Raw genomic sequence first — 7,500 nt, 5'->3', positions numbered from 1 at the left:
TTATTATACGTTCATATGATAATAGTAGATCGATACTCGTAATTGTAATAAAAAATAAAAAAATATCATCACCTAAAATTAGGTACAAAGGTATTCTCTTATAAATGTACCTACATACCTAAAACGGTTAGATATTCACCTGGCAATCCAGTTGACATTCAAAAGTCAAAAGCCTCGGTGGGTTATACGCAATAAAAATTAGTTGAAAAGTTACGTCTGTCCAATAGTACATTATTAACATCATAAATACTTAAATACAATGAATATGGGATACCTACATTATAAAAATTTTTTTTTTTTTTTTCTCCTGAAAAGTTCCCAAATTGGTTTTTATTAGGCTTGGTTGTTTCGTAAGTTCTATCCCCACATTCCCTGCCACATAATCCGGATTTGCCTAGCACATTATAATATTAAGTGCTGACAGTATGCAGTTCTTTCAGAAGCACTCTAACGTGGAAAACGTCGTTTTATTTTATTCAATAAAATATTCAGTGGCGTACCTATCCCTAACAACAAGTGATTGGTGAGGGTAAGGCCAACAATTATCTAACCAAAAATGTTGTTAGAGAACCTCAATGGAAGCCAGAGAATCATTGCTTGATTGCTTCCCTTTTTGTCTACGTGCTTTCGGTAACGGAAACAATTTTCCCTCTTCAAGAAGAATTTCCCCTCCTGTGATGGTTTAGTACAGGCGCTACCATGCCAAAAGAGGGGAAATCATCTCGATTTCCGAACGGAAAACACGAATTAGTAGTGGGAAACGGAACAAAGCCTAGCATTGTATACCTATAATACCATTTCCCCCTTTTGAAAATCAGGATTCACCACTGATGAAAAATACCGTATATGTAAAATACCGGTATTGAATAAAATTACGTAGGTGTGTGTGGGAGAAAAACTATGCACATACATATTTAATTTGGTGGGAGAAAACAGGAAAGAGGAGAAAGGAAGAGAGAAAGGGAGAGAGAGAAAGGGGGGGAGAGAGAGGGTATAGGTACGCAACACCCAACGCATGTAAATAAATAATAATTATACCACAGTAGGCGTACAAATACTACTGTAGTACTGTAGTAGAGTTTGGGACTTTCAAATTAATTATTCCATGCATTTAACATCTCATATTACAGTGTTCCCACAAATGAGAATTTTTAATTAAATAAAGTACACATTCTAATCAATTAATTTCATATTAATCTTTCCGTTTAATTATTTTTTCTAACAGTGATGTCCCAAACTTTTTTTCTTTCTAGTACCTACTATTTTTTCTCCTTTTAATTTAAAAATGAATAATAGCCTCGAGTGATCATGAATTGCATTCTCACTTCTCAGCATGAGGGCACTCGGCACTCCCTTCTGTTGCCAAGTTCCCACATAGTTCAGTTCAGTTCCAGTCCCATCCCGTCCTAAGGGACCAATAGTTCCCGGGACCACTGTCCTAATACTATGTACATATTAGTTCAGAAACTTCCCGTCCAATGTCCTTAGAAGACCACTATTTCCCGGTACCACTGTCCTAATACTATGTACATATTAGTTCAGAAACTTCCCGTCCAATGTCCTTAGGGAACCAATATTTCCCGGTACCACTGTCCTAATACTATGTACATATTAGTTCAGAAACTTCCCGTCCAATGTCCTTAGGGAACCAATAATTCCCGGGACTACTGTCCTAATACTTTTAGTTCAGTTCAGTTCCCGTCCAATGTCCTTAGGGAACCACTAATTCCCGGGACTACTGTCCTAATACTATTAGTTCAGTTCAGTTCCCGTCCAATGTCCTTAGAAGACCACTAATTCCCGGGACTACTGTCCTAATACTATCAGTTCAGTTCAGTTCCCGTCCAATGTCCTTAGGGAACCACTAATTCCGGGGACTACTGTCCGTTCAGTATTAGTTCAGTTCAGTTCCCGTCCAATGTTCTTAGAAGACCACTAATTCCCGGGACTACTGTCCTAATACTATTAGTTCAGTTCAGTTCCCGTCCAATGTCCTTAGGGAACCAATAATTCCCGGAACTACTGTCAGTTTATCCAGAGTCCTGACGCGATGGTGTAGTGGTCAAAACGATCGCTGGTCAGGAGGGCTCGGGTTCAATCCCGGCTGAGGTATGGAATTTCATCAACACCTCGTTTGAACTTTGAGAATTTGAACACAAAAATATTATGAAGAACTCTTTTGGATACTTATATAAAGCTCACGTCATGTGAGGTCAGTGTAGCTATCATCAACGAAATCACCTACTATATTAGGGGAGAACTTAGAACTACATCTTTCTGACTCCCCATGAGCTAACGTGACGTGATAGTACTATGTTTCTACCTTTAGAAGGATTATCCGATTTTGCACTAACTTCTCAAGACCAAATCATTGTGAAGTTGTTTGAAGATACGGAGGACCAAAGTTCTCATGAAGATACTCAGGATTAGTTCTTCATTGAAATCTCGAATGATATTAATAGTCTTGGCGACCTTGGAAATCTGCAGTGTGAATGTGTTTCCAGACTATGGCGAGTACTTTAGCAAACAATCAAGTAGATATAATTACAGATACATAAGTACATAGGTATAAATACTGGTAGGTAGATAGGTACATACGTACATACATAGGTATACATAAACAGGTATACACGTGATGTCAAAATGTAGTATAAACAATTTCCTTCCTATAGGATAAGGAAAGTAAAAAGCTCACTCTGAGGTTTAGATGTAGAGGCAAACAGCCATATAGATCGGGTAAAGCTCCTATGCTCTTACGAATCTATACGACATCGACATCACCAAGGCAGGTAGTAAATTTGTAAATGAATAAAATACAAAGTGTCACACTAACCAAGAACTCTAAACACCCTGTTTGTCTGGCACTCGAAGAAATTTTAATCAAAAATGTTGCTCAAAATTTTCAAACACGGGTTTAGTCGTATGTAAATGAAAACATAAAACTCAATTATGTTTTTTTTAGTATGTTTGTTCTGTGTCGGGACAAAAACCCTCCGTACAGACGTTGTTGCTTAGTGTACAAAATCCGAGATAGATACATTAGAAAATATAAGAGATAACATTTCAGTGCCGAAGGGTGGATAAAATAAAGAAAAATAAATAACATAACAGACAGACGGACCGAACCGTATGGATAGTATGGACCGAACCGTATGGATAGTATGGACCGAACCGTATGGATGGTATGGACCGAACCGTATGGACAGTATGGAGCGAACCGTATGGTAGGTATGGACCGAACCGTATGGATAGTACGGACCGAACCGTATGGATAGTATGGACCGAACCGTATGGATAGTATGGACCGAACCGTATGGACAGTATGGAGCGAACCGTATGGTAGGTATGGACCGAACCGTATGGATAGTACGGACCTCAAGTTTCGTTTGAACTTTCAACATCATCAAAAACCTTCGCATCCTCTTTTCCCAAAGAGAAACATTGTTGTTTTTTGCGGGCCGGAAATTTCCAGTCCCTTGAGGAGGAAAAAGTTTCCCAAAATATTTGACGTGTAACATCCCTGAGCAATGCTTGGGGAGTAGTGACAGGGACGTTGAGAGTTGTATGTTGTTGTACGTCCATATTATGCTGTTCAGAGTTGTATAAGTTCAGAGTAGTAGGTATGTTAAAGGCATGTCCAAAGTTATAAATATGTTGAATGTTCAGCGATGTTAAGTGTTCTATGTTCAGTTCAGAGTTGTATGTTGTTGTAAGACAGGAATTCTCGCATTCTGATTGGTTCTTTCATTTTGGGTCGATGACTCCTTGCTCTCATACCCATCTGGACAGACAATATGTAGACGTATTATACATATTATATTGTCTTTACAACTTTGTAAACCTTGTAAGTATCAGAAAAGATCTTCTTGTTCTTATATCTCGTTTCTTTTCTTCTTTGAAAGAGAATTCCTCTAGAAAATTCCATACACAAGTTTCGTTTGAACTTTCAACATCATCAAAACCCTTCGCATCCTCTTTTCCCAAAGAGAAACATTGTTGTTTTTTAAGTTCAGAGTTGTATGTTGTTGTAAGACTGTAAGTATGCTATTGAGAGTTGTATAAGTTCAGAGTTGTATGTTGTTGTAAGACTGTAAGTATGCTATTGAGAGTTGTATAAGTTCAGAGTTGTATGTTGTTGTAAGACTGTAAGTATGCTATTGAGAGTTGTATAAGTTCAGAGTTGTATGTTGTTGTAAGACTGTAAGTATGCTATTGAGAGTTGTATAAGTTCAGAGTTGTATGTTGTTGTAAGACTGTAAGTATGCTATTGAGAGTTGTATAAGTTCAGAGTTGTATGTTGTTGTAAGACTGTAAGTATGCTATTGAGAGTTGTATAAGTTCAGAGTTGTATGTTGTTGTAAGACTGTAAGTATGCTATTGAGAGTTGTATAAGTTCAGAGTTGTATGTTGTTGTAAGACTGTAAGTATGCTATTGAGAGTTGTATAAGTTCAGAGTTGTATGTTGTTGTAAGACTGTAAGTATGCTATTGAGAGTTGTATAAGTTCAGAGTTGTATGTTGTTGTAAGACTGTAAGTATGCTATTGAGAGTTGTATAAGTTCAGAGTTGTATGTTGTTGTAAGACTGTAAGTATGCTATTGAGAGTTGTATAAGTTCAGAGTTGTATGTTGTTGTAAGACTGTAAGTATGCTATTGAGAGTTGTATAAGTTCAGAGTTGTATGTTGTTGTAAGACTGTAAGTATGCTATTGAGAGTTGTATAAGTTCAGAGTTGTATGTTGTTGTAAGACTGTAAGTATGCTATTGAGAGTTGTATAAGTTCAGAGTAGTAATGTACCAGAGTTGTATGTTGTTGTAAGTATGTTATTGAGAGTTGTATAAGTTTAGAGTAGTAATGTATACCTAGGTATTTTGAAGGCATGTCCGAAGTTATGTGTTCGATGTTCAGAGATATTGTTGTACTCGTATATCCAGAGAGGAGAGAGGACTTCAGTACAGAGAGCAACTGTGGCATACCGTAACGCTTAAACGGGAAAAGGCAAGAGATTGGTTGAATCTCGAGGCATGCCGCCAATGCAGAGAAACAGAAGTGTCTTTTGTGAAAGAGGAGTGCAATTAGTGGTTAAAACGAGTACCTACCTACCTACACGAATTCATTAAAGTGTAAAAATTCGATCTTGGTCAGACAGGCAGAATTCAAACAAGATTTTTCAATTTCCAAGATTTCTTATAGTAGGTAGGTACATATTTTTTGGCAACTAACTAGGCAGGAAATTTTTACTGCAATCATGTGATTTTTTTTTCTTCTTTTTTTTTACTGTCATGTATTTATAAATATAATTATGCGATCTTTAATATAATTATCAAACCTATCTTTGTCGTTGCTCACAAACCTCCACTGATTTAGAAGCTAAGGAAAATATTGTCCATCAAATTTTCAAATTACCATTCGACTGAGAAATAAATCAAGGACACTCGACAGATGTGTAAAGTCCAATCATGTCTCTGTAAATTTACATTTAATTAATTTCAGAAGGAACCCCAAAGTTCCGGGCCCAAGGGCTCTCGGACAGTAAACATACCTATCCTACTCGTTATGAGAGCCTTTACCTTTGATTTCCATTTGCTTATATATTTGCTTATCCCTGGGGATATTTTATATCCGTTGATGAGGTGAGGAGGGAATGAAAAACTGGCACACCATAGACTTATTCGAAGTGAGTTTAAATTTTAAACAATTTTTGTTTGTGTCTCAGGATGATTTTTGAGTGTCCCCTTCAGTTTGACTGCTTGTTTTGTTTGTTTTATTTACAAGAACTTTAAAATGGTAAGTGACATATGCCCGATTTTGTTTGAATTTGGCAAAAATGTTTAAATAAACTTAATACAAAGGAAATCTTCTCGATAAGTTGTGTGCTCGATCGGGCCCTTTACCAACATTAACACTAAACAGGAAGGTGTAAGAATCCTACAAACTACGAAAATTTATTATAGATACCTAGGTACGTTTATGATGGTTACCTACATCCCTACATACGAGCATACCTACCTATTATTTTCTACCTTCTGTATACCTTCCCATGCAAAACATAGGTACGACACAAAGTAATGAATGGATCACGAAGCAAAGTCACAAAGTTTACTCCCGAAACTGTAAGTAGGTAACTTTTTAAACAAACAAACAAACAAACAAACAAGAAACATTTTTCTTTCCGTCTGAGGGATATACAGTCGGTGTGGAAATGTGACGTGGAAAATATATTTATGGTCTTAATATAAGTTCTACGATGAAATTCTTCCACATATTCTCCATTTAAATGTGTGGAGACAGAGCGAGAGTTATGGTAAATAGGTACCTATAATAGTAGGTAACTGAAGGTCTTATCTTCCCGAAAGCGAAGAGAGAAGGAAGACAGGATAGTAGAAAGCCAGCCGTTCCGAGAACGAACATTATCTGTTCGGGATAAAATCCGCCGGGAGTGGGAATCGAATCCGCCACCTAGCGTTTGCAAGGCAGACGCACTACCGTCCAGGCTAACCATATATATTAGGTTGAAGTGACTTCTACATAGGTAGGTACGTTTTAAAGTTATGAAATAGGTGACTACTAAACTTATTACCTTTATAATTTATATGATACAATGACACTTGAAAAAGTCCACGGAGATGGACGAAACTCGAGTCGGATAAGATCAAAACCGGAACGTGTATCCATTGTATCATATAAAGGTAATAAGTTTTGTGTTACCTATTTCATAACTTTATAACCTAGGATGTCTAATATAAACACATTTAATAATAGGTACGTTTTGACTCGAAAATTTTCGAGCTATACATCTCTAAAGGTTGGGATTAGAATTATGTGTTGACAAATATTGTCTTCATTGAGGAATTTGTATTATTTGGACTTACCTTCCAATATCTCCATACAGGGTTCTCGGGTTTTTGGATCACAAATTGCACAGTCAACTTGAAGATTTATTATTTAGAGGCACTGTAGAAAGAAATGTTTTACTTCCTTCGCAAAAGTAATTTGATAACTTGGTATAGGTACCAGTTCAAGATAGAGAAGTACTTCTGTGTTTATTTTCCTTGTCAGGTCCGCTAGGCCGCCTAGGTATTTGTTATGATGGAGCTTGCCTGTGTTTGATTTAGAATATGATTTATAGCCTTATTTTTATGGACGCTTTTGAGCTCATAGGTAGTAACCGTACAAAAAAAGCTGATGTGCTATCGTCCGGCATAAGGAGTAGAGAGCGAAGGTGTTTTTCAAACTTTAGTATTAGATCAACACAAATAATGTAAATAAACAAAACTTTTTCAGAATAGTTTTTACCTATTTTTTTCTCCCGCAGAGAGTGATTTTAGTTTGAAATTCAAATCTCACGATTTTCCCGCGAAGACGCTCTTTCCTTTCCTCTCTTGCCAAAATGGCCGTTCGATGACGGTCATGTAAATCCCGTGAACTCCATTGTTTACAAACAAATGTGTAATGCCAAAAGGAAGTACATAGGTTTGAAGAGAGTGGTCCCGCGTCTTGT

Source organism: Diaphorina citri, unplaced genomic scaffold, assembly GCF_000475195.1.
Source record: "Diaphorina citri unplaced genomic scaffold, Diaci psyllid genome assembly version 1.1 scaffold1239, whole genome shotgun sequence".
Classification (NCBI taxonomy): Eukaryota; Metazoa; Arthropoda; class Insecta; order Hemiptera; family Psyllidae; genus Diaphorina; species Diaphorina citri.
Note: the sequence above shows the minus strand (reverse complement) of the source record.